We start from the raw sequence: 23,839 nt of genomic DNA on the forward strand, positions 1-23,839 counted from the left end.
GGTTAGGATGGAGATTAGGAAAAGTTTCTCTGTTGCAAAAGTGGTCAGGGATTGGAACAGGCTGCCCAGCAAGGTGGTAGAGTCCCCACCCCTGAAAGGGTTCAAAAATGCATGGCCATGACACCTGGGGACGTAGTTTGATGGCCACAGTGGTGCTGAGTTGATGCTTGGATCAATGGCCATTAAACCACATCCCTCAGCACCACATCTGCACAGCTTTTAAACTCCTCCCTGGCACAACTTCAGGCCATTTCCTCTCATTCTATCCCCTGATACCAGGCAGAAGAGACCAACTCCCACCTCCCTCCAACCTCCTTCCAGGGAGTTGGGGAGAGCAATGAAGTCTTCCCTCAGCCTCCTCTTCTCCAGATTAAACACCTCCAGCTCCCTTCACCAGCTTTGTTTCCCTTTGCCAAGCACCTCAGTATTTGAGGCTACGACAAAATCAGCACCTTCAGAACCTTTTCCAAAGCTATTTCCCAACAGCTGTACCAGCCATGGGATCAGACAAATCCTGTTAGTCAGAGCAGGTTACCTGGAAGCCCACCACAGAGAGGTGCTGAATGACAGCATGCTGCAAACAGGGCATGAGACACTCAGCTGCTGGTGGGTCAGAGAAATTCTAAGAGCTCCTCCTCCATCCTCTGGCTAAGCAGTTAGCCAAAGCAGGCAGTGGCTGCTGGGAACACATGATGAGCACCAAGTTTCTGGTGGCACAACTCTAAACACAGAGTCACAGAATGACTCAGGCTGGAAGGGAATTAAGAGACCATCCCTTCTGACTTCCCCCACCATGCCCAGGGACACCTCTCAACTAGACTCAGCTGCTCAAGGACTCTTCCAACCTGGCCTGGAACACCCCCAGGGAGGAGGCAGCCACAGCCTCCCTGGGCAGCCTGTTCCAGTCTCACCACCCTCATGCTCAAGAACTTCTTCCTCAGCTCCAGTCTAACCCTGCTCTGCCTCAGCTTCAAACCATTTTCCCTTGGCCTGTCTCCAGAGACCCTCAGGAAAAGTTGCTCTTCAGCCTTCTTGCAGGATCCCTTCAGGCATTGGCAGGCAGCTCCAAGGTCCCCCTGGAGTCCTCTCTCTCCAGGCTGCACACCCCCAGCTCCCTCAGCCTGTCCAGCCTGAACAAAACACACAGCCCTGGAAGTGCAGGACTGCTTCTGCGACAGGGTTAAAGGGGTGGAGAGAGGAAGAAACCCCCACACAACACAACACAAACAAAGCCAAACCCTTCTTAGGTATTTGTCCACCTGCTTGGACTGCACAGGACTGTAGCAAAGCAAACAAAATCTCCAGGCTATCAGCAGATAGCACAGAACACACCTCCTCAGAACCAGCAGCAGCTCAAACAGCTGCAGAAGAAAGGAGCAAACCCACACACCCACAGCCTTGGGAAGGGGTGGGTGCCCCTGGCTCCCAAAAACCAAAGCCCAGCATAGAGGAGATCATTGCTGCTCTGCTGACAAACCAACAGGACAACAGGGGAAACCTGAAATATTCCCTAATCCACTCAGAGCAGAATTTTCCAGGTGGTTTATTTCCACTTCATTAAGCCCAGAAGCCCACAAAAATGTCTTTCTCCTGTAGGGCTTTGCCCAAGGACACCACAAATCTCTGAGGTGGTTGTAATCTCTGAGAAGTGTTTGCAGTGCATCTAGGACAACATCCACGGGCAGCTCACTGCACCAACAGCAGGCACAGAAGCAACTGCACTGCGCCAGTGAAGGAGGGCACAAGGTTCTTATTCATCCAGTTCCAAGCCCTGCCGTTGGCAGGGACACCTCCCACTAGCCCAGGCTGCTCAAGGCTCTGTCCAAGCTGGCCTTGATCATCTCCAGGCAGGAGGCATCCACAACCTCCCTGGGCAACGTGTTCCAGTGTCCCCCCACCCTCACCATCAAGCATTTCTTCCTCATCTCCAGTCTCAATCTCCCCTCTCCCAGGTTCAGTCCATTCCTTCTCACCCCATCCAGTGCAGGCTGGTTACCACCAATCACTTCTTCACTTTCCATATGGCTTAGCAAAGCCCTTCAGGAGGATCTGCTCCATGATCCTGGAGGCACAGAGGTGAGACTGACACTCACCCTGACAAATCTTTCCCCCCTCCCCTTTTTTTTTTCCCCCCAGCCACCTTTAACTCCAAATGGATGACTACAAAACCTCTTTATTAAAGCTTGGTCTTTGATTAGCAGGAGGGCAATGGCACTGTGCCTCTCCATCTACTGCACACACTTCCCCCCCCTCCTCCAATGATAAAGGCAGGCAAGGTGATGGCTCTCTCTACCTTCCTGATTTATAACTGTCTATGACCATAGGTCACAGGAATGAAAAGCACCTGGGGAGCAGGCTGCAGGAGCAGTCCTTAGCATGACAGCAGCCCCAGAGTGCAGAGGAGATAGCTGGGCCAGCTCACTCAGACAAATTAGATAATTAAATGGAAACAGGCTAGATATATTGCACTTTCTTAATTGGGTTATCAAGAAACAATAGTGAGTAGGAATGACCTCACTGTCTGTGTAGTCTAACACTTCTCTCCATAGGAACTAGGAGGGAGTTACTCGTCTAGGCTGGGGTTATTGTTGGCCTAGAAAATGAATGCTTAAGAACAACTTTCCCCCCCCCCCTCCTTCTTCTTCTTTCTCTCAGTAGAAGCCATTACAGATAAAAATCTAGGTCTGCTGATTTGGAGGTGGGAGTGTGCAGGGGATGCAAAGAAAAGGAGAACTGCATGAATCCCAGCATTAAAAATCAAGAGCTCTCTCCCCAGGGCTAAGTGCTGTGCAGCAGACCATCGGTGCTAAAGGCTGAGCTTGCTCACACCCACAACTTTGGCATTACCTGAATCCTTCCTCCAAAATGCTTGAGTGCTCTGTGCCAGCATGCTGCAGAGCAGCAAAAGCAGCCTTTCAGAGAGGCTAGGGGGGACACAGTGCTCACAAGGGAAGAGACTGGGAATCAGCACTCCCCCTGCCTCAGTCAGGCCACAAAGGAACCCATCAACAGGATTTTGCTGCTCCAAAAAAATCCCAAGTGTGCATCTTCATGGAATTCAGCACTGGGAGAGAGGAGGCCAGGAACGAGAGGGGGAGAACTCTTAAGTCCCTAATCTCTAAGCATCTGTACCCCTCCACCAAGAGTGGTGGCTATGAAGGAAACACCAGATGCAAGACTGAGATGTAGGTTGCCCTGTGCTGAGTGTGGCTCTTGTCTCACCTGCTGGCAGACCAGGAGATGCCTACAGACTTCTGACGTGCAGCCAGAACCAGTCCTTTGTGCTTGCCCTAAGCCTTTTCTCTGCCACTTTGCCCCTAAGTACAGGTAACTGCTTAGATCCTGGCTGATCTGCACTGTCAATCACATCTACTTCTTGTCTGCCTCGGTGTCCATGGCAGACCAAGGACTGCTCTGAACATCTGCCTCTTGTCCAAGGTGGAAGGTCCACACTGCAACACTCCCTCCTCACTCCCCCATAACACAAAGACTCTTCACTGTCACCAGATACTAAATCACATCAGGAAGAACTATTACCAAGGTGCTCTACCTGCCTGCCTTGTTTTAATGCTACAGCACTGCTCTGGAAACAGACTTAAGAAACACTGCTCTAGAACTCAGAGCATGCTGCTGCTGGGTCAACCACATACTTAGATGTCACCTCATCAGCACAAAGCGAATTGCATCCACTTCTTACTATGCTGCTGTAGCACATTCTATATCTACCTAAGTCAGAATCTTGCTATTGTCTCCTGAGCTATCACTCCATCATGATCAGATCCTGCTAAAACCAAACCACATCCAGAAGTCCTTTAGAGAAAAGCATCCCTAACGACTCCCATGCTTCCTGGGCACAGCACACAGGGAGCAGTGCAGGACTGGGTAACTGACTATGTCCTTTAAAAGAACATTTGTAAGAAAGAAGCAGCATATGGCTTATGTTTAGAAACCTCTCTTGGCTCAACAAGCCCCAGGCTACAGGCTGCATTGAAGCCCAAGCCTAACTTGGTCTAAGTTCTCTCTCTCTGCTGTGTTTTGTTAAAATAAGCCCCTTTGCCCTTCAGTGAGTTAATGAACATTATGATCTTCCTTGTGCTCAGTTATTAACATCCTGCAATTGATTCTAATTCCACACACACTTCTGTTCCCTATTTACAATGCAGAAAGTAGCTGTAACCCAACCAGCCAACAGTAAAAACACAGCACTGGATATTTGCAGCTTGTTAGCTTCCAAGGAAAGCACTTCACAAAGTGCTACCTGAATCTACTTCTAGTCAAGGTTCCTGCTAAGATACCACATTCCCTATCCTTACTTTGATTCAAAATGACAGGAAACCAAAACCATGTAGTGTAGTCCTTCTATTTATGCCTTAGATCCAGGAGATCTAATCTAAAACATAACCAGAGGCTGCATCCCACCACATGGTTGAGATTCTCTGACTATGAAAAGGCTTCCAACATTCTTCAGCAAGGTACCCAGCAGGAGACAGGTGAAAGTTTGGGGGGTTTGAGACCCAAACAATTTCAAGTAATACAAAGGAAGTGTCTTCCATTTCTCCTGAGCCCTTTGAACAAAGACCTCAAGCACTAAGACAACATCTATAGGATCAGAGAGTCCTGGAATGGTTTGGGTTGGAAGGGATCTCCAAAGGTCACCCAGTCCAACCCCCCTGCAGTCACTGGGGACATCCCCCACTAGATCAGAGCCTTCTCTGGTAGCTTCGACCTAGGTGGAGTCACTGTCCCTGGAGGTGTTCAATAAAACACTGGATGAGGCACTTAGTGCCATGGTCTGGTTGACTGGACAGGGCAGGGTGATAGGTTGGACTGGATGATCTTGGAGGTCTCTTCCAACCTGCTTGATCCTAGGATTCTATTCTATTCTATCTCCAAGGATGGGGCCTCAACTACCAGCCTGGACAACCTGTTCCAATGTTCTGCCAACTCCATGGTGCAGAACTTGGTCCTCACATCGAATTTAAACCTGCTCTTCCCTAACTCCAAACCATTGCCCCTTGTCCTGTCACTGCAGGCCTTTGCAAACAGCCCCTCTGCAGCCCTCTCCAGGTACTGGCAGACCCCTATTAGATCTCCCTGGACAGTCTCACTTTGAGCAATCAACTACCTGAGACAGAAAAAACAGCTCGAAGAGAACATCACATCACTGCTGGACCATAGGCACATGGGGGGAAAACGAGGACAGAACCAGCTGTGCCCTGGTGGGGCAGTTTAAGGCAGTCACATGGACTTTTGTGACCAGTTATGTACTCAGCCCTGGTATCTTCCTGTGCCCCTACCCATTAACAGGCTAGCTGAAAACTGCCTGCTTGCAGAAAGAAGAGATGGCAAGACTTGCCACCTTGAGAACTGAGAGAAAGGTGCTCCATCAGATACAAGTTTCCACAAAACACCCCCAGGATTCTGGCTGCCTCCTCAGATCTGAACTGCAGAACCCCCTGATGTCCTTCCTCCCACTCCCACAAGCAGAGGGAGCCTCCTTCTTTCTCCTTCTCCCTTTTTTACTTCTTCAATGAGAAGCTGTTCTCATTTTTCTGTAAATGGATTTTTCTCTACTAGTGGAGGAGACTCCTTCCCATGCACAAAGAGCCAGATGCATTCAAACACCTCTCTAGGCTGAAGCTGAAGGCAGCAACCCTACAGGCACGAATTTCAGCAGGGCAAAGTCTTTTGATTTCACCCTGTTAAAATCAGGCATCCATAGAAATCTTTCATTGTTTCACCAACTTGGATTTCCTGTGACTGACCACTTGCCCCCAAATTCAAGCAGAGCAACAATGACATTCAAAATTCTACCTAAATTTAAGCCATTTTCCTCCCAAACTTTGAAAAGAATACATGAAATAATCCCCTGCAAGCTGCTGCCAGAACACTGAAATTTGCTTTTGAATCCACTCGCTCAGCCCCTTCAATAAGGAGCACAGCCATGAATGTTACCTCAGCAGCAGTATCCTTGATGGATAATTTGCCTTGATATATTAGATCAATGTGTTGAAGTTCAACATAAAAATATCAGCTCCCATTCAGGAGATTTAGATGAGCCTCCTGCAGCCCTGCTTTCGAGGCAAGCGGGGCAGAGTTAATTATTGCTCCAGAATTTATCTTCGGAATGGATAGTCTCTGGGTCTGTTATTCCCCCTGCTTTGCAATGAACTCTGCACTTCCCTACTTTTCTCCCAGGAAGCCACAATGGAAGACAAAAGCCTGCAAACGCCAGAGGAGGGCAGAGGCCGTGTCCAGCTTTGCTATCTGCTTGATAACTTATCGTACAATTAGATCCATTTGACAATTTCCATTATGCCTGATAAAATATTTATCGAGCCTTGGAGATGATGTCTGATCCCTGTGCCATTTGTTTTACTAATGGGGGAGATATTTACCAAATCAGGGAAAAGCATTCAGATTCCAGATCCTCATAGCCTCCCCAACATTAGATTTGCAAATTACTGGCTGAAGCCATAAATTACAGCACAGCACAGCCAGACTGATGCCAAGCTGACAGGGTAGGTAGATGGCTTGCGATGACATTGTTTCATAGAAGCATTAATCATAGCTGGAAAGAAAATACTCTCAAATTGGTCCATAAGTCTAAATATTAAGGAATGAGAAGCAGGTTGCCAGGAGATAGCTTTAGCTGCAGCTGGAAAATTAGGAAATGAAAAACCCTTTCTATTATTTAACAAATCATCTTAATAATGTTTTACGCTGTAGTGCCAGCCAGCAAACCAAATCCCTATTCTTCCCCATTTGCTCTTTATCCTCATTGCTCTCCAACAGGAATATTAATAACCTGAGCACTGGTGCAGATGTAGCCTGAGTTGGATTTTTTTTTTCCCCCCTTGCCATAGGTTCACTTTAAAAAAAACCAAAAGGGATAAATACAGAAAGAAAACAGAATTTGAATTCTCACGTTTGAACTGTTTGCTTTGTCAGCAACAAACCCAAGGGTTGTAGCCCTTCTTCTGCTGCTGTGCTCAAGGTCAAGTGCAGGTTTACTTCTGTGCAGCCCTAACTTATTAAAACCCCTGAAATAAGGCAAAGTGCAGGGACCAGCTTCCCAGGAAGCACTGAGACAGAGTCACCTCAGGGTAAAAAAGGTACCCTAGGAAACAGGGAGACACTGTAAGCTTAGCAAAAGCTGTACCTGGATCACTGTTGATTAAATACAAGCCCTGCTGATTCATTTGGTGGAAAGCAGCACCTCACAGGGATGATTATACAAGGAACAGCTTCAAATCCTGCCCTGCTAACAGCACTGTCAAAGCCCAGCAGCTTAGAGTATGCTGGCCAGGGGAGATTCATGGTGTGCCACCACTAAAGGAGGCTGAAGGTGACGTATTTGTCTAGCAGACATAATTAAAGGTATAATATTGGTGCCAGAGGTCACAGTTGTAGAGTCCTAAGGCAAAAGCACTCAGAGAGAGGAAGCTCTGAAATAAGGAAATGAAGAATGATGCTGGGCAAGAGCCTGACATCTCTCTAACTAAAATTGCCCAGGTTTGTCTCAGCAGGCCTGATGCTCACATTTTCCTCCCTTCCACCAACAAAATAACTCCAAACAGGTCAGCCAGGGTTCAGGAGTCCCAGCAGGAGCCCAGCCACTGGAGTGCTGTGCCTGGGCAGTTCCCATTCCAGTGCACTCATGGCTGGACTTCCAGCAGAACTCAACACCCCCCAGGCACCCAAGGTGAGAGCAGGGCTGGACTGGAGCTGAGGAAGAAGTTCCTCAGTAAGAGGGTGGTGAGACATGCAAATAGGCTGTCCAGGGAGGCTGTGCTGAAGGCCAGGCTGGATGAGGCCTTGAGCAGCTGAGTCTAGTTGAGAGGTGTCCCTGGACATGGTGGGGAGTTGGGAGGAGATGAGCTCTGAGGTACCTTCCATCCTAAGCTATTCCATGACTTTGTGGTTCTATTAAAGCCATTTCTTCTCATTCTATCACTTGATATTAGGGAGAAGAGACCAAAACCTCACTCCAGTCTCCTTTCAGATAGCTGTAGAAAACCATGAGGTCTCCCCTCAGCCTCCTCTCCTGACTATTCAAACAGGATGCAGTGTAGTGATGGTGGGAGGGGGGGGAGAAATTTCACCTCCAAGCTGGAGAGCCCTTGGTACCCCTGGAAAGCCTTTGTAGATTTGTTGCAGGAAGAAAGGATCTGGTGTGTGTGAAACAAGAAGTGGCAGAACCTTCTTTCAGGATGCTCTGGGGTTCAGAACAAAAGCTGAACTCTTCATTGCTTCTGACTTCTTAAAATCTTCTGCAGCCTCCCAAGGGCACTGTGGTGCTCACACAGTTCCATACAGATTACTGCAGACCACCAGAATTTCAGAACAGCCAAAAATCCTATTCCCTTCCTCTCCCTCAGTAGCTCACAGTGGACCAGAGAGGTTACTACACCTTTAAGAGTGAAAACTCCAAGCAGTGCTGTCTGTTTTGTTTGAGATAGCAAAGTGATTGTCCTTTGGGCTGTCTGGCAACCCCTTGTGTCCCTTGGATTTATCTCACACACATGATGCAGCTTTGTGGAAGACTTTGCATTCCTCTGCTAGGATGATATGAGTTTGTATCTAAATCTGTTCCATATGACCCACCTCACATGGTTAGTGTCTCGCCTATTCACTTGTAAAGGTCAAGAAGTATTTCAGCTGAGGCTTCAAAGTCAAAGGGTTTGTTAAAAAAAGAAAGGGGAAAAAAAAAAGGAACAATCCTCCTGATAGAGTCAGGACTCACTAAAGATGCTGCCACCTTTCCTTATCCTTTTGGAGAGGACCACAGGAGGCACAGGTGCAAGGACGAGGCTCGCTGTGTGGCACAGTGGGTGCAGTGTGAAGGATCTCACAGCCTTTCCACCTTAGATGACTTAAAACAATCTGGGATAAGGAAAATCCTTCCAAGTCCAACTAAATCTGCTAAGTCAAGGGAAGAGGGCTTCTCACCAGATTTCTAACAAATAACAATGCTGTCTGAACTCACTGAGACTCTTGTTTTGCCTCTGACCCATCAAAACCTGGAAATGCAAAGCCCTGCAGAAAAGCTACTGAAAGCCCTCCAAACCCTATGAAATGCAGCAATTAAACCACATCCAAACAATGTCCAAAAGCCTCCCAGATCATCTGTCTCACTAATGAGCTCCTGGAAGCCCATGGAAGGGACCAATATTGATCCCAGTTGCGTTAACCAGATTGCCCTCCCTGTGTCATAACTTTGACAGAGGTACTCAGCTCAACACAGGCTCCAATCAACACTTCACACCAAGCACAACCTGGCAGTGAGTTTATCTCAGGCAAGCCAGCACAGCCTCACAGCACACCCAGTGTCTCTTTGGGAGATGCTGACAGGCATCATTCCCCAGACTATCAGAATCAGCTCAGCAGAAGAGAGTCTTTTGGAAGGGAAGAATTTGAGTCCTTGCCACTCCCTACCCTAGGCAAGGATTTTTTAGGCTTTTTATGTCCCTACATATTTGAAGTTTCAAAGCACAAAACTCAAGGCAGAGATCTTTACAGTGAGGTTGAGGAGACACTGAAGCAGGTTGCCCAAGAAGACTGGGAATGCCCCTCCCCTGGAGATGTTCAAAGCCAGGTTGGATGAGGCCTTGAGCAAGTGGGAGATGTCTCTACCCATGGCAGGGGCCTTGGAACTGGATGATTTTCCAACCCAAATCATTATAGGATTTGAAAGCAATGACCAGAGAGAGCCAAGTTTGCAGCCATGTCTGCTGCACTAGTTCCTCAGAGGCTGGATTTACGCTCAGGGTATGGCTGTGAACACACAACTCTCCCAAGCCATCAAGCCAGCATAAAAATGTACAGCACATCAATAACTCCATGGAGGCTGCCAGTGTCCACAGCTCCTCTCAGATATCCATCACAAAACTTACCCCTCTCACAGCCTGTCACAAGATCTTACTCTCTATGGCCATGCAGCTTGCAAGTATTGGCAGCAGCCTTCTAGCAAAGCTCAAGTCCAAGACAGTTTGAAAAACTATCATCAAATTTCATTAAGGTGCTTTAAGAGAAGCCTCAGAGCTCCATGGCAACTCCCAGGCACTTAGAATCATAGGATCAGGGTTGGAAAGGACCACAAGGATCAGCCAGTTCCAGCCCTCCTGCCATGGGCAGGGACACCCTACCCTAGATCAGGCTGGCCAGAGCCTCATCCAGCCTTGCCTTAAATGCACTTCACACATTCAAGCTCAGTCACATCTGGGACAGGCTAGAGGTAGATAATCAAGATTGCTAATAAGCTACCAGATAGACTCATAGAATGGCTTAGGTTGGAAGGGACCTCAAAGCTCAGCCAGTTCCAATATCCCCCCATAAGCAGAGACACCTCCCACTAGAACAGGTCACTCAAGGCCTCATCCAGCCTGGCCTTGAACACCTCCAGGGAGGTTGTGGAGCACAGAATCACAGAATGTGGTCGAAGATCACACTGGGTGCTTCTGTGCTCCACAACCTCCCTGGGCAACCTGTGCCAGTGTCTCACCAGCCTCACTGTAAAGAACTTCTTCCTAACACCCAGTTTCAATCTCCCCTCTGCCAGTTCAAACCCATTCCTCCTCACCCTGTCATTACCAGACCTTGTCAATAGTCCCTCCCCAGCCTTCCTGTAGCCCCCTTCAGATACTGGAAGGCTACCATAAGGTGTCCTCAAAACCTTCTCTTAGTACAATTTCGTTTTGCTATGCTCTTCCAGAGGCTTTCGAAAGAGAGACTCAATCATCTGAGAGGTCTTTCCCAATCTAAGCAACTCCATGCTGCCCCAGAAGTCAGAGGCATCTGCTCTCCATACCAGGTCAGCACCCACAGAAGGAATCCAAGGCTCATTTACATCAGCACCGGGAAGATCATCGCCCCAATTTTTTTCCTCTCATGTAGAGAAAGCTTTTCCAGCCTTGTCTCTCCAGCAGCCCTGGTGGGTGGCCAGTGTTTTCACTGCTGCACTAGCAACTCCAGCTTCTAATCCCCCTGCTAATACCCCAGCCTGATTCGCTTTGCTGGCGATGGATAAGTCATGTTTCTGGGTCCCACACGGTGACCGGACACCACCTCTCCATGGCTTGCAAGCAAGCCCCATTGCTAAACAAAAGGCTGTCTGTTTGGTCACCCTTCCTTCAGAGAGGCTTAAGAACATTTTTGTCATTTTTGAACAGCTAATATCTTGCAGGGGGGGTGGGGGAGAAGAGAAAAAAAACGGGGGAGGGGGGGGAAGTTGTCTAATCTCTTTAAATTTAATCTTTACTTTGTGAAAAATCTGAGCTCAGATGCTTAGTGCTGGACTATGTTCCATTAGACTAATTAGGTCAAGATTACCTACAACAGTATGACTCCAGCAACTCAATATAAATTCCCTCCCTCCTGTGTGCTGAAACTTGGGCTGTGTGGAATTTTATTCTCTTTTTTTTCTCCCTGCCCCCCTCCCTCCAAAGAGCACAAAGTGTGTGGGCATCTATGATTAAAGAGCCCAACAAACAAACAAAGCAAAGCCTGAAAGGGCACTGCTCTAAAACTGAAGGGATTCTCCTCCTAGTCCAAACCAGACAAAACAGGTACCCAAGCTGAAAGCAGGGTTACACTGGGTCTGAGATAGAAGTTCTTCAGTAGGAGGCTGGTGAGACTCTGGAATAGGCTGCCCAGGGAGGCTGTGGATGCCTCTTCCCTGGGGGTGTTCAAGCCCAGGCTGGATGAAGCCTTGAGCAGCCAAGTCTAGTTTAGAAGTGTCTCTGCCCCTGGCAGGGAGGTTGGAGGAGATGGTCTCTGAGGTCCCTCCCAACCTGAACCATTCTTTGATTTCTAGTTAGTTACAGGCTGCAAGCTTTCAGCAAGTCCAAGGTTCTGCAGCATTTTAGCAGAGTAGGTCTAAAGCAATTTGCTTTTCATCCTGCAAGCACTCAAACCCAAGCATAACCTCACACACTTATTTACCCAGTGATAGCAAACGTGGGCTTTGCTGTCATTTCCTTTCCTTAAAAACATGTTTTATCCAACTTAATGTGGAATTTATTCAAGACACAGGATCAGTTATTAATATGTTCTTTCAATTGTTGGAAGATATGAATATCTTCTTTGGCAGAACAGCATAATGGTCCATTTATCAGTGAGGAAAAGTCTCCAGAGGAGAGAGGGAAAAAAAAAATAGATTTTGATTTCAAATACACATTTGCAGCTATTGGAAAAGAGTCAGGGTTTTTCTTGGAGAAAGATGTCAGGGAAGTAGAAAGATGAGGGAAATGCTTGTGTGCAACACAGGCTTTTCGCTGCTAGCAGACTGGTGCCCGTCTGGACAGATCCCTGAAGACATCAGCAGTCCCAATTAAATCACGAGCAGAGAGCTCTGCCTACACGGAGCTGATGTCTAGACCAAGACCTTGGAACGTCAGCTTCAACGTTTCCCTGACTATTGCATCACACAGCCCCTGCTGATAAGGCAAAGCTCAAGTGCAGGCAGGCACTTCCCTCCTCTCCCTGTTGTGGCGACTTGCACTGCCAAGGGGGGGGGGGGGGGGGGGGGGGGGGGGAAGAGAACCAAATCAAAAGAAACAAATAAACAAACAAACCCTCCTCAACTTTAACCCTCCCCAAGCGTGAAAGGAGCGACTTTGAGATGCGCTGCCAACGAGCTCAGGGTTAGCTCCCAAAGCTCAGTCTCACAAAACTCCCCGAGCAATTCAGTGAATCCTACAGCTTGAAATCTAACGCAAATTCGCTCTCTCTCTCGCACCAGCTCACAGCGAAGTAACAAATATTTCCCTGCAGAATAATTTTCCTGTAAGCAGAGATTTGCTGTAAACCCAAATTGCAACCGACTCATTTGCAGAGCATTAAAAAAAAACTAAATCAGACTCCTGCTACAACTCAGATGACTGCAAGAGGATTCCACGGAGCAATTAAATCCCCTCCCCAAACAGTCCCCACAGCAAGAAAATTGGGGTAGATGAGTTTTTTTAATTCACTAAATTGGGAGGAGAGTGTTTGATTTTTGTTCCCTTTCTAGCCACTAGAAGACGGGGGGGGGGGGGGGGGGGGGGGGGGGGGGGGAAGAAGCCTATTACAAGGCAAACAATACACAATGGTGGACTTTTAGAGGCTGGGTGGTTATGTTTAGAACTAGCATTTAAAAATAAATAATTTGTCAGGAACTAAACACAATCAAGCTTAGGTCAAACAAAACTTCTGCAAGTAAAACAATGAAAACTATACTGGGTACAAGCAGAGCTCCCCTGCCTTGTAGAGGTTAATTCCTTTTCCTCGCTCTCACAAATCCCAGGGAATAAAGAGCACCTCCAAACCACAATGCACCCAAAAAAGTGTTAAATAAAATCTTCCCAATAAGCCTTTTTTTTTTTTTCCTGTAGCAAAGAGAACAATCTCTAAGAAAAAACCTGCATATAAACTATATCTCTCTATATTTGGGGAAGGTGGGCTTCCAGCAAGCACAAACACAACCCTTAATGGGTTTTTTAATAACTCTGTGCCACACGGTAATAGGGAACCACCTGCCAAAAGCACAGCAAGGTCAAGCCAGTGTCACATCCACGTTCCAGCCAAAGAAATCCTGCGATCATCTACTCTGACCTTCCACAGCCACCACGGCTGAAACAGCCTCAGCTAGCAGCCTGCTCGGTTTAGAGCCTGCTTTCCAGCCCCGCTTGCTTTCTTTTTCTTTCCCACTTGTTTATTTTGTTGCACAAAACCACACCTGAAAGCAAACGGGAGCATTTTAGGATGCCCCTTCCCCAGCAGCACTCTTTCTTTGCTCTCCCCTTCCCCAGCAGCACTCTTTGCTCTCCCCTTCCCCGCAACGGCGATTCCACGATGATTTGATGAGGGAGAGTGTCATAACACACTTGGAGTGAATCGGAGCCGAAGGCAGGCAGAGCAAACAATGCAGTGTGTGTGTGTGCCTGTTTGGGTAAAAATCAATCACTCCGGGCTTCTCCGGCTTTCGGCTGCCAACAGCTGAGCGGAGCCGCTGAGAGCCTGCGTGTGTCTGCGCAGAGGGGGTCGCCCAGCACCGTGGGGTCAGCCGCCCCCACTCCGCCCTGCACACAAACTCGCTTTCGCCAGCCCGTTCCCTTTGCAGGCACAGCTTCCCCTCTCATCCCTGCCCCCTGAAAGCCCCCCTTGCCCTGCCAAAGGGGCCTGGCATGACCCCGGGCAGCTGGCCCTGCCCGCTGGCAGCGTGGGCAGCCACATGCATGGGCAAAGCCATGCCCAGGAGCCCAGGGCCAGCAGTGAGTGCTCAACATGCACCACCCAGCCAGGCACACAACCCTGCTACTGCACGGGCACATGGCCCAAGCGCTGCCTCCGGAGGGCTGGGCCAGCACCCTCAGCTCTAAGCCGGGCCAGCAGTGCTTCCAGGCCATGCCTTGGCCCTGCAGCACCTGGACCTTCGTCTTGGCCGAGCCCATGACCCTCAGGCCAGGCCTCGTCTCCAGGCTGGGTGTCATGGGTTCAACGGAACCTGCTGCAGCCATACCAGCTTCACAATGAAAGCGCTGGCTGGAGCAAAGTGCCACGGGGCTTGAAGCTCAGAGTGCATCACGAAGGGGCTCCTGCTCTGGGTGCTGTTTCCCGTTGCCAGGTGTGGGGTGTTGGTGCTCTTCTGCTGGGCTGGCTGCTGTGTGCCAGGGGGTGGGAAACTCTTTGGTCACCGGCTGCTGCTGCTGCAGTTTGCTGCACTTCACTAACAGGCTCAGGCCATTGTGCGCTGGATCATTTCTAGCAAAACTCTTTACCTCAACTCTTATCTCCACCCAGAGAGGGACTTTGTGTTGCTTTCCCTCTCATCTGTGTGCAGGGAGAAGGGATTACAGGCCACAGCTTTCAGCCCGGGGGTTAGCCCCATGGCACCCAGCCCTCACTAGGCATGACCCCACGGCGCCCACCCCTCACCAGGCTATGAATCATAGAATCAAGCAGGTTGGAAGAGAGCTCCAAGATCATCCAGTCCAACCTAGCACCCAGCCCTGGCCAATCAACCAGACCATGGCACTAAGTGCCTCATCCAGGCTTTTCCTGAACACCTCCAGGGATGGTGCCTCCACCACCTCCCTGGGCAGCCCATTCCAATGCCAATCACTCTCTCTGTGCAGAGCTTCCTCCTAACATCCAGCCTAGACTTTCCCCGGCACAACTTGAGACTGTGTCCCCTTGTTCTGTTGCTGGTTGCCTGGGAGAAGAGGCCAACCCCCACCTGACTGCAATGTCCCTTCAGGTAGTTGTAGACAGCAATGAGATCACCCCTGAGCCTCCTCTTCTCCAGGCTAAACAACCCCAGCTCCCTCAGCCTCTCCTCATATGGCCCCACGGCGCACAGCCCGCACCAGACCATGGCCCCACGGCGCCCAGCCCGCACCAGACCATGGCCCCACGGCACACAGCCCGCACCAGACCATGGCCCCACGGCACCCGGCGCTCGCTGGGCTGCAGCGCTGGGGCCAAGCCTCCAGCCCGCAGCACCCAGCGCAGGCTGAAGCGCTGAGCCTCGCTGTGCCGCCCAGCCCCGCGGGCGCAGCTCCCCTCTGGTTCCTTGGGGCAGGTCAGAATATTTAAACAGTTGTATATTCAAAGACCACAATGGAGGGAAGAGAATTACCTAAGGACAGGGTTAGCCTGTTTGATCAATGCATAATCAGATAACTGCTCCAGCTTTTTTACAAGTCTTTAAGCAAAGATCAGCCACTCAAATTCTAATTCCTTTTGCTAATTAAGCAGCCTGTTAATTGCTCTCGGGGTCTCTAATGCCATGTCATTATGCTTTTTAACAGCCTGCTTGACATCAATAGGGCTGCAAGCTCCACACAAACAAAGCGGGCATCTAGCACTTACTGAATTAGGCTAATGCCGGCATTGGAGCCGGGCACTGGCACGTCGCCTCCAGCGGGCGGCATTTCATTATCATTTCATCATCGCTCACGGAAGGGAAAGAGGGAAGAAGAAGAAGAAGAAGGAAAAAAAATAAAAGGCAAGTTACAAATGTTCAACACTTACCAGAGCGGGCAGCAAAAAGTGATGAACCTGAGGAAGAAGGCGCCCAGCGCTCCCCCAGCCCTTGCTGCGCAGCTCCTGCTCATCTGCCCGGCCCGGTTGGGTTCCCTGGGCCCTTGCTGCGCAGCTCCTGCTCATCTGCCCGGCCCGGTTGGGTTCCCCGGGCCCTTGCTGTGCAGCTCCTGCTCATCTGCCCGGCCCGGTTGGGTTCCCTGGGCCCTTACTGCGTAGCTCCTGCTCATCTGCCCGGCCCGGTTGGGTTCCCTGGGCCCTTACTGCGTAGCTCCTGCTCATCTGCCCAGCCCGGTTGGGTTCTCAGGGCCCTTGCTGCGCAGCTCCTGCTCATCTGCCCGGCCCGGTTGGGTTCCCCGGGCCCTTGCTGTGCAGCTCCTGCTCATCTGCCCAGCCCGGTTGGGTTCTCAGGGCCCTTCTGGTCAATCCTGCGCACCTGCCCGGCCCTCTCGATGCGGCCCCGGCCCGGTTGAGTTCCCCGGACCCTTGTTGCACAGCTCCTGCTCATCTGCCCGGCCCGGTTGGGCTCCCCGGGCCCTTCTGGCCAAACCTGCGCAACTGCTCTGCACGCTCGAGCCGGCCCCCGGTCCCTTTTGCTGCCCCGGACCCTGCTCGCTAATGCTGCTCACCTGCTCGGCTCTCTCGAGCCGGCCCCCGGTCCTTTTTGCTTCCTCCAGAGCCTTCTTGCTAACGCTGCTCACCTGCTCTGCACGCTCGAGCCGGCCCCGGTCCTTTTTGCTTCCTCCAGACCCTGCTCGCTAACGCTGCTCACCTGCTCGGCTCTCTCGAGCCGGCCCCGGTCCCTTTTGCTGCCCCGGACCCTGCTCGCTAATGCTGCTCACCTGCTCTGCATGCTCGAGCCGGCCCCGGTCCTTTTTGCTTCCTCCAGACCCTTCCTGCTAACGCTGCTCACCTGCTCGGCTCTCTCGAGCCGGCCCCCGGTCCCTTTTGCTGCCCCGGACCCTGCTCGCTAATGCTGCTCACCTGCTCGGCTCTCTCGAGCGGGCCCCCGGTCCTTTTTGCTTCCTCCAGAGCCTTCTTGCTAACGCTGCTCACCTGCTCTGCACGCTCGAGCCGGTCCCGGTCCCGGTCCCTTTTGCTACCCCAGACCCTGCTCGCTAATGCTGCTCACCTGCTTGGCTCTCTCGAGCCGGCCCCCGGTCCCTTTTGCTGCCCCGGACCCTGCTCGCTAACGCTGCTCACCTGCTCTGCACGCTCGAGCCAGCCCCGGTCCCTTTTGCTTCCTCCAGACCCTGCTCGCTAATGCTGCTCACCTGCTCGGCACGCTCGAGCCGGCCCCGGTCCCTTTTGCTGCCTCGGACCCTTCTGGCCAATGCTGCGCACCTGCCCGGCCCGGTTCGCTTCCCCGGGCCCTTCTCGCCTCTCCTCCCCGGCCCGGCCCGGCCCGGTTCGCTTCCCCGGGCCCTTCTCGCCTCTCCTCCCCGGCCCGGCCCGGTTCGCTTCCCCGGGCACTTCTCACTTCTCGCCTCTCCTCCCCGGCCGGGCCCTCTCTATGCAGCCCCGGTCCGGTTCGCTTCCCCGGGCCCTTTCCCCGGCGGCACAGCAGTGGGGGCGGCCGCGGGGTCAGCAGAGCCGGCCCCCGGGGGGGGCAGCCTGGGTTCAGCTCCGGCTCCAGCTCCGGGCAGGGCCCCATCCCCCGGCCGAGGGCTAAGCACAACATGTGGCTCCAGCTGAGGGACTCCGGTTTCCGCACGCCATTAGTGCGGGAGGAATTCCTCCGGTGCGCCGCTGAGTGAGGGGCCTTGTCTGCCTGTCACACATTAGTCTCCGGGAGGGCAGTGGCAGGCAGCGAGTGCTGCTTGCACCCCAGAGGGGTTTAACCATGACTTCTATTTCAGCAGGCATGCACGCACGGAACGAGGCGAAGCCGCATGGGGGTTTTTCGAGGCTCCCGCGGAAGAAAAGCTGCATCAAGCAACGGGAAAGGCACAGGGCCCCTTCCTAGCAGAGCCCAGGGCAGGAAACCATGTGAGGAATTGTTCGTGGGGTGCCAGGAGTGACTGCAAGCCGAGGCTGGGGGGAGCACAGAGTCTGGGGGTGCCAGGACGCCCCAGCCCATGCTGCCAGCAGCTGCCCGGGCTCAGACATGCCGTGGTGGGTGGCTCCTGCCCACGAGATGGAAAGCAGAGGGCAGGAGGAGGCCTGGCCTGCAGCAGGCGTTCAGGGGATCCAGCACACCCGAGGGCTTTGGAGTACTCTGAGCTTTTACTCCGCTGCAAAAACCCTGCAGTGTTACCTCCCTCCCAGCCTCAGCCAGCAGGCACTGCACCCCCTCCAGTGCTACAGCTCTACCTCGGCTCACATCTTCTCACATCTCTCTGCTTTCATCCCTATTTTTGAAGTAAACAGACTACTGCAACTGAGTGCCTCCTGTTTGTGTTCCCACTTTATCCTTGCAATGCAGGGACAGAGCTGCGCAGCTGTAGGTGAGGCACTGGCTCGGGGGATCAGTCTGCAAAGCACCTGCTCCCTTTGGCCCCAAGAGCAAAGCCATGACCATTACTTACAAGTTAAAACTTCCAGACCCTAAGAAGTGCAGTGAGGAATCTATCTCACTCTCCTTGTGAGATCACCTAAAAACGCATCCATCTTCCCTGTTACTCAAAAGCCATCCTTCAAGTCAACAAAGCTAGAAAATACCTTTGATTTCTCTGCCTCTCAGGAATAATCTTTACAGACAGCACAGAGATCCTAAACATGTTAGTATCTGAATGACCCAGGCTGCAGCTGAAGAGTCACTGCTATAAACACAAGGAAATTGTTTTCAGTTACACTAAGAATATATAAATTGGGTTCTGCTGCTGGACAGGACAAGTTTGGGTTAAGTCCAAAAAAGCCATGAACAAATTCTGAGACTGGTCTGAGATTCCCACTGAAGCAGAGTCAAAACAAAGTGACTAAACCAAAGCCCTGGATATGCCCAAACTCAGCTGCTCTTATTTCACTCTTTATTTTGACATCATGCAAAGAAATCACCAATAGAGTAAAGAATTCCACAAAGATGTCTTGGGAAAAAAAAATCCAGTAGAATGAGGAAAACAACTCATATCCTAAAAGGAATGGCTCCAAGCACAAACCATCTCATCCCAGGGTTTCTTTCTCAAGAAAACAGAATTCCCAAGCCTGAAAATGCTTACTCCTTGTGTTTCACCACTGGTAGCCCCCCCAGGTGCTTTAAGGGTAACCTCTCATCCAGACAGAGCTAAGCACATTCCCAAGCTGAAGGTCTCTCAACTCATTCTTGAAGAGCAAAGACTATGATTTAAGGAACCAAAGCTCTTCTGAACAAAACCTTGCAGTGTGGTTTTGTGTTCTGCAGCAGAAATAAAAGGTGCTGATGTGCTTTAGCAGTGTGCAATGCATTTGTTTGCCAGGCAGCTGAAATGGTCAGGTGGAAGAGGTAGCAAGAGTTTACAAAATGCTGAGCAGCAATGAATAGAACAATAAATAATTGCTGTTAAAAGCTAAATTCAGGGTGACTGCCTCTTTTCTCTTGAGGAACAGATGTTTGTTTTCCACTGGCAGGCCCTTCACTGGCCCTTGATGCAGAAATTTGGTGTTTGGACAAAACAAAATCTGGGTCTGGGCTGTAACAGTCCCAGCGCTTTGCTTCCCACCCAGCAGCCCTTGGAGCTCTTCACACAGATTCACCCTCCTTTGAGCTGCGTTTTAGAGCAATTGGTCTCCCAGGCTCTCTTGGATCTCAGATATAATGCTGGATAGCATCCAAGGGCTGCATCCAGAGAAGGGCAACGAGGCTGGTGAGAGGCCTCGAGCACAAGCCCTACGAGGAGAGGCTGAGGGAGCTGGGATTGGTTAGCCTGGAGAAGAGGAGGCTCAGGGCAGACCTTATTGCTGTCTACAGCTACCTGAGGGGTGGTTGTGGCCAGGAGGAGGTTGCTCTCTGCTCTCAGGTGGCCAGCACCAGAATGAGAGGACACAGCCTCAGGCCGTGCCAGGGGAGATTTAGGCTGGAGGTGAGGAGAAAGTTCTTCCCTGAGAGAGTCATTGGCCACTGGAATGGGCTGCCCGGGGAGGTGGTGGAGTCGCCATCCCTGGAGCTGTTCAAGGCAGGACTGGACGTGGCACTTGGTGCCATGGTCTGGCCTTGAGCTCTGTGGTAAAGGGTTGGACTTGATGATCTGTGAGGTCTCTTCCAACCTTGGTAATACTGTGATACTGTGTGATACTGTCAGGTTGGACTTGATGATCTGTGAGGTCTCTTCCAACCCTGGTGATACTGTGATACTGTGTGATACTGTGTGAAATATCAAACTTCAGCCCTGATTCTAAAGTCCAGAAATTAGCAAGCTGCATCCAGCCCTGTCAAGATAACTACACAGATGGGTCAGGAGGCCACACAGGGCACTGGAGCATCTGTGCTATTATTAGGATCTCAGAGCTGGGAGCAGAGTGATAGAAGCCATCTTTCAGCACAAAAAGTCCAGCACAGACAAGTGACTGAGGCTCTGAGCTCTCACTGCAGTACCCACCCAGGTTTAAATTCCAGCACTCCAGGTTAAGCAGGGAGAAATCTGAACCTGCACCTTCACCCCAAGCCATTGCCCTGTTTATTGAGTATTTTGGAGCTCAAACTTGTTTGGATTTTAATGCTGAGATCTCAGTTTTGTCCCTGGGTTGCCTTAAAGCAAGTTTTGTGAACTGGATTGTTTTTCCAGTAACAAAGTTCTTGCTCCTCAGCACACTAGAGCCAGGCTTTAAAACCCAGAGCTACTCACACACCCCTTCCCCACTGCTGTCATCTCTTCTGCTGCTCTTTCAGTGCAATCTATCTTTCACTCAGCCTCTTCCCTCTCTTCCTCTGCTCCTTCCTCTGCCCATTCTCAGGCAGCAGTAGCAATGGCCTCACTCCTGCTAACAGTTTCCATCTGGTTGCTCTCTCCCTACGCTAGCTGTGGTCTAAGAATCTCTCTGTGTCATCCTCTTCCCCTCAGCGTTTCCTTTGCAGCTCTGGCAGCAATGGGCAGTGCTCTTCAGACAGCTGCACAAGCATGGGCATCCCAGATACCTGCACTGAGCTGCACCCACAGCCTGCCATAGTCCTGCCCCAGCCTGACCAGCACATCTTCTTTCAGACTGCTTGGCCTTCCAACTTTGCCTTGTTCTGTTTGCTCAGGTCACTCCCTGCAGTTCAGGCCAGAGCTCCTCTCGGATGAGCCTCCTTATGAGCTGGGTTAAGAGACTTTTTTCAGCTTCATTGCCATTTCTTCTTCAAGTAAATTTTGGCACATCAGGAGGAGGGACAGAAATGTTTAGTGTGTGACCTTCTGCATTGCAGGGTTGCCTAAGGAACAGCCATTGCAGATATCACAGAATTAACCCTTAGGCTGCTGGCTTCAGATTCAATTTATAAGTGAGAAAACCCCATCAAGGCCATAGAATCAACCAGGTTGGAAGAGACCTCCAAGATCATCCAGTCCAACCTAGCACCCAGCCCTATCCAACCAACCAGACCATGGCACTAAGTGCCTCAGATACATCCACCATTTCCCAAATATATCATTATCCTTCACAGAATGGTTTGGGTGGGAAAGGACTTTAAAGATCATAGAATCACAGAATCAAGCAGGTTGGAAGAGACCTCCAAGCTCAGCCAGCCCAATCTAGCACCCAGCCCTGGCCAGTCAACCAGACCATGGCACTAAGTACCCCAGCCAGCCTTGGCTTCAGCACCTCCAGGGATGGTGACTCCACCACCTCCCTGGGCAGGCTATTCCAATAGTAAATCACTCATCCAGTTCCAAACACCTGCCATGGGCAGGACACCTCCCACTAGCCTAGGATGCTCAAAACCTCATGCAGAGTGGCCTTGAAAACACCTCCAGGGAGAAGGCATCCACAACCTCCCTGGGCAACCTGTGCCAGTGTCTCCTTACCCTCGCTATCAGGAATTTCTTCCTAATCTCCAGTCTAAATCTCCCCTCTTCCATCTTCAATCCAGTGCCCCTCATCCTGTCACTTACAAACCCTTGCAAAAAGTCCTTGAAAGAGAAGAATAATCCTTAAGTCCTGAAAACCCCCAAACCCTCAAGTGAAATCAATCCAAGGTCCCTATGTCTGCCCTGCTAGGTACAGATATTTATGTGCATGCACGTGACAGGTAGAGCTGCATGCAGACAGAGCAGGATTTTATGCATCTCCCACGTCTGCTGCAGGATGGCAACACAATTAAGTCCCCATGACCAAGACCATTATCCATAGAGTGAGTAAAATGAGATGTCCACAGCCGAGTCCTTCAACACGTGGGAACAGAGGGCCAGGAACTCCGGAGAGTCATGCAGCTAATGAGCAATAAATACACACTGGCACACCCTCATCCATTTTCAAGTCTTGGTATGAAAAGAATGTAATTAATTAAGAGATGTTGATTTATTAGAGGTGACATAACAAGATGGATAGAGAAATCTTTTCCCTCCAATCTGTCACGGTTTTTCTTTCTAGGAGACCGGCGCAAGAGTGACGCTGCCCTCTTTGGACACTCCCCCCCCCTCCTTACACACTATCATAAGGAACAGAAACTTCCCTTCCAACCCTTATTTGCATTTGGCACAACTGGATATGGAGCAAAACAGTTCTAAATATAAAAGGGGAAGGGGGGGTGGGGGGGAAAGCAAGCTGAAAATAGTTATTTTTAGACAAATCCTTTCCACTTCCCCCCCCCCCCCCCCCCCATTCCCTTTCTGCACAGCGAAACATAAACCCTGCTGCTTCCCTTTCTCCCCCTCCTTAAGTCAGAGGGCTTTTTCACTTGGCATACAGACAGTCTGCTAGAAGACAGGGCTGGAGCATTTGTTGAGTCAAGATGGTTCATTTTTTTTTCCTTCTTCACTCACATAATGATCCTTTTTTCCCCTCCAGCCACTTGAGTTTTGTTTATGTTGCTTGAGCCCTAAGCTAATACATGAATGCTCCTCACTGCCAAGATGACGACTTCGGCACCAGGCTGGATGAGCCAAGGAGGGCTCCACTCACTTGCTAGGGGAAGAGGTATTTAAAAGACTTTCTTTCCCCCCACCACCACCCTTCCCTCCCCAATCCTTTTCCAGTTGTGACAAATTAAAAGCATTAAAGGCAACAACTGCTGTTGTGAGAGCTACTGGACTGGAGGAACTGGGAGAGTTTTCTTTGCAAGCACTTGACTCTTGCTACGGGCCACTTGGCTCCTCTGCCAGCTCTGGCTTATATTTTCTTATTCTTAGAACAAAAAGTTGTAGTAATTAGAACTGGGGAAGTTGTGCTCAAAGAAACTGAGTTGTCAGATAAAGCTGATGCCATGAAGTGCTCATAGAGAGGTGGAGTGATTTAAGAAGATCTGCTACAATATATTGAGTCAATATAGTCAATGTGCACTGAGTCTAGAGGAGACACAAACTGAAACCCAGGAAGCTTCAACTCAGTGTGAGGAGAAACTTTATGAGAGTGCTGAAGCCCTGGGGCACGTTGCCCAAGGAGGTTGTGGAGCCTCTTTGTCTGGATTGACTCAAGACCCACCTGGATGTGTTCTTCTGTGACCTGCTGGACTTGATGATCTCCAGAGGTTACTTCCAACCTCACTATTCTCTGTTTCTGTGAGAGGTGTCCCTGTGTGTGGGATTCTGGAATGGGCTGCCCAGGGATGCCATGGATGCCTCTTTGGGCATGTTCAGTACACACTGAGTCTAGCAGAGAGGTGTCCTTGCCCATGGCACTTTGGAATGGGCTGCCCAGGGAAGCCATGGATGCCTCTTTGGGCATGTTCAGTACACACTGAGTCTAGCAGAGAGGTGTCCTTGCC

General features: G+C 50.6%; 1 protein-coding gene and 2 long non-coding RNA genes across 4 annotated transcripts in view; 1 reads left to right on the plus strand and 2 right to left on the minus strand.

Moving 5' to 3' along the window:
- The window catches only part of LOC135190375 (uncharacterized), a 47,241-nt gene extending 30,947 nt beyond the window's left edge, over window positions 1–16,294 (minus strand). The window contains exon 1 of the long non-coding RNA XR_010308499.1: window positions 16,015–16,294. This is a non-coding gene — a long non-coding RNA (uncharacterized LOC135190375). The remainder of the gene's footprint in view (window positions 1–16,014) is intronic.
- The window catches only part of LOC135190407 (histone-lysine N-methyltransferase PRDM16-like), a 237,139-nt gene that overhangs the window by 140,031 nt on the left and 73,269 nt on the right, over window positions 1–23,839 (minus strand). The gene's annotated exons all lie outside the window — the stretch shown is intronic.
- On the plus strand, window positions 17,509–19,695 carry LOC135190462 (uncharacterized). 2 transcript variants are annotated; one of them, XR_010308530.1, is made up of 2 exons: window positions 17,509–17,764; window positions 17,883–19,695. It is a non-coding gene; the product is annotated as an uncharacterized LOC135190462 (long non-coding RNA). The 2 variants fall into 2 exon arrangements; XR_010308529.1 differs by having other exon boundaries at window positions 17,886–19,695.

Source organism: Pogoniulus pusillus, chromosome 36 (genome assembly GCF_015220805.1).
Source record: "Pogoniulus pusillus isolate bPogPus1 chromosome 36, bPogPus1.pri, whole genome shotgun sequence".
Lineage (NCBI taxonomy): Eukaryota > Metazoa > Chordata > Aves > Piciformes > Lybiidae > Pogoniulus > Pogoniulus pusillus.